At 47.1% G+C, this 2,772-nt stretch overlaps 1 protein-coding gene across 4 annotated transcripts in view; it reads right to left on the bottom strand.

Moving 5' to 3' along the window:
- Positions 1-1,680: 1,680 nt before the first annotated feature.
- The window catches only part of LOC118376193 (PRELI domain-containing protein 1, mitochondrial-like), an 18,569-nt gene continuing 17,477 nt past the window's right edge, over positions 1,681-2,772 (bottom strand). For all 4 annotated transcript variants that reach the window (XR_008123880.1, XM_052511693.1, XM_052511692.1 and 1 more), the window contains one exon: positions 1,681-2,772. This exon is cut by the window's right edge. The gene's annotated coding sequence lies outside the window, so the exon portion shown is untranslated.

The following is a 2,772-nucleotide window of genomic DNA, read 5'->3' as shown; positions in this document are numbered from 1 at the left end:
TATCTAAGGCACCCAGTGTTCCTCTGTCCCAGTGCTATCTATCTAAGGCAGTGTTCCCTGTCCCAGTGTTCCTCTAAGGCACCCAGTGTTCCTCTGTCCCAGTGCTATCTATCTAAGGCACCCAGTGTTCCTCTGTCCCAGTGCTATCTATCTAAGGCACCCAGTGCTCCTCTGTCCCAGTGCTATCTATCTAAGGCCCCCAGTGTTCCTCTGTCCCAGTGTTCCTCTGTCCCAGTGCTCCTCTGTCCCAGTGCTATCTATCTAAGGCACCCAGTGTTCCTCTGTCCCAGTGCTATCTATCTAAGGCACCCAGTGTTCCTCTGTCCCAGTGCTATCTATCTAAGGCACCCAGTGTTCCTCTGTCCCAGTGCTATCTATCTAAGGCCCCCAGTGTTCCTCTGTCCCAGTGTTCCTCTGTCCCAGTGCTATCTATCTAAGGCACCCAGTGTTCCTCTGTCCCAGTGCTATCTATCTAAGGCACCCAGTGTTCCTCTGTCCCAGTGCTATCTATCTAAGGCACCCAGTGTTCCTCTGTCCCAGTGGTATCTATCTAAGGCACCCAGTGCTCCTCTGTCCCAGTGGTATCTAAGGCACCCAGTGTTCCTCTGTCCCAGTGGTATCTATCTAAGGCCCCCAGTGCTATCCTCCCAGTGTTCCTCTGTCCCAGTGGTATCTATCTAAGGTACCCAGTGTTCCTCTGTCCCAGTGCTATCTATCTAAGGCACCCAGTGTTCCTCTGTCCCAGTGCTATCTATCTAAGGCACCCAGTGCTCCTCTGTCCCAGTGCTATCTATCTAAGGCCCCCAGTGTTTCCTCCCAGTGCTATCTATCTAAGGCACCCAGTGCTATCTGTCCCAGCGGTCTAAGGCACCCAGTGTTCCTCTGTCCCAGTGGTATCTATCTAAGGCACCCAGTGCTCCTCTGTCCCAGTGCTATCTATCTAAGGCACCCAGTACTCCTCTGTCCCAGTGGTATCTATCTAAGGCACCCAGTGTTCCTCTGTCCCAGTGGTATCTATCTAAGGCACCCAGTACTCCTCTGTCCCAGTGGTATCTACCCAGGCACCCAGTACTCCTCTGTCCCAGTGGTATCTAAGGTACCCAGTGTTCCTCTGTCCCAGTGGTATCTATCTAAGGCACCCAGTGTTCCTCTGTCCCAGTGCTATCTATCTAAGGCCCCCAGTGTTCCTCTGTCCCAGTGCTATCTATCTAAGGCACCCAGTGCTCCTCTGTCCCAGTGGTATCTAAGGTACCCAGTGTTCCTCTGTCCCAGTGGTATCTAAGGTACCCAGTGTTCCTCTGTCCCAGTGGTATCTATCTAAGGCAACCAGTGTTCCTCTGTCCCAGTGTTCCTCTGTCCCAGTGTTCCTCTGTCCCAGTGGTATCTATCTAAGGCACCCAGTGTTCCTCTGTCCCAGTGGTATCTATCTAAGGCACCCAGTGCTCCTCTGTCCCAGTGGTATCTAAGGTACCCAGTGTTCCTCTGTCCCAGTGGTATCTAAGGTACCCAGTGTTCCTCTGTCCCAGTGGTATCTATCTAAGGCAACCAGTGCTCCTCTGTCCCAGTGGTATTATGTACCAGGGCATGCCTTCGTGTATGAATACATATTTAATACTAATCGCTTCCTTGTTATTCAAGTTACTATGCGATTATTTGAGGGAAAACAAATTGAAAAAAGGATCCATGTAACGTAAAATATTTTATTGGTATTCATCAATAAGCCGATACAGTTGCTCAAACATAGCGCATTCATTAAAAAACAAAAACAAATAATTCAACAGTACTTTTAGTTTACCTTTCAGCCAGTGGTTCTGATAGGAGCACTCACAAGCCAAAAGTGGTCCCCGAATATTGTGTACTACATCACGTATGTGCACCACGCCATCGCTCCTCTCTCTGCTGCGTTAGCATCTTGCTAGCCGTCACTCAAAATGTCAAAAGGGGCTGAAGCCCGCGGACTACAACTAATTGCTCATGTGGCGGGAAAGGGTTAGAAACTAGGGATTTCATGGCTAATTGAGGTAAGACAGTAATTCTGCATGTTTATAAACTGGGTGGTTCGAGCCCTGAATGAGGATTGGCTGACAGCCGTGGTATATCAGACCGTATAGCATGGATATGACAAAACATGATGTAATTTTTTACTGCTCGAATTACGTTGGTAACCGGTTTCTAATAGCAGTAAGGCACCTCTGGATTTGTGATACATGGCTTAAGAACAGCTCTTAGCTGTGGTATATTGGCCACGTGGCAACGACCCCTCGAACATTATTGATGAAACTACAGACACACGGGCCCAAAGCGGGAGGTTGAAAAAAAAAAAAAACCCCAGTCACACCCAGGATGTCTTTAAGTGTCATTTACAGCAATTTGACTCACTTTCTCGGAGCTAATTTCTTCAAGCATGCCTCATACAGACGTCGATGTCGACAGCAATCCTGTCTGTTCACAATGTCAAGAGCGAGGTTCACTCTCAAGCAACGAGGACCCCCTCATCACACTTGTAACAACTTTAAATCTGGAGCAATGAAATGAAAACGCCATAACTAAAAATCAATGAATATATCAGCGAAGAGAGATGAATCAAGAGATTTATTTTGAGATGTGCTTTTTTTTGAGCAGTCTAGCTAGCAGAAACAAAAGATTGTATTTTGAACTGAAAAAAAAACATGAATATTTAAAATCGTAAGGCTAAAACACAAATGTGTGATGATATGTAGTCAGTCTCATCTGCAGTGTGAGAAACACAACTATAAGAAGGTCAAGGAATTA

Source organism: Oncorhynchus keta, unplaced genomic scaffold (assembly GCF_023373465.1).
Source record: "Oncorhynchus keta strain PuntledgeMale-10-30-2019 unplaced genomic scaffold, Oket_V2 Un_contig_7328_pilon_pilon, whole genome shotgun sequence".
Lineage (NCBI taxonomy): Eukaryota > Metazoa > Chordata > Actinopteri > Salmoniformes > Salmonidae > Oncorhynchus > Oncorhynchus keta.
The sequence above is the reverse complement of the archived record's forward strand: the minus strand, read 5'-3'. Positions and strand labels throughout refer to the sequence as shown.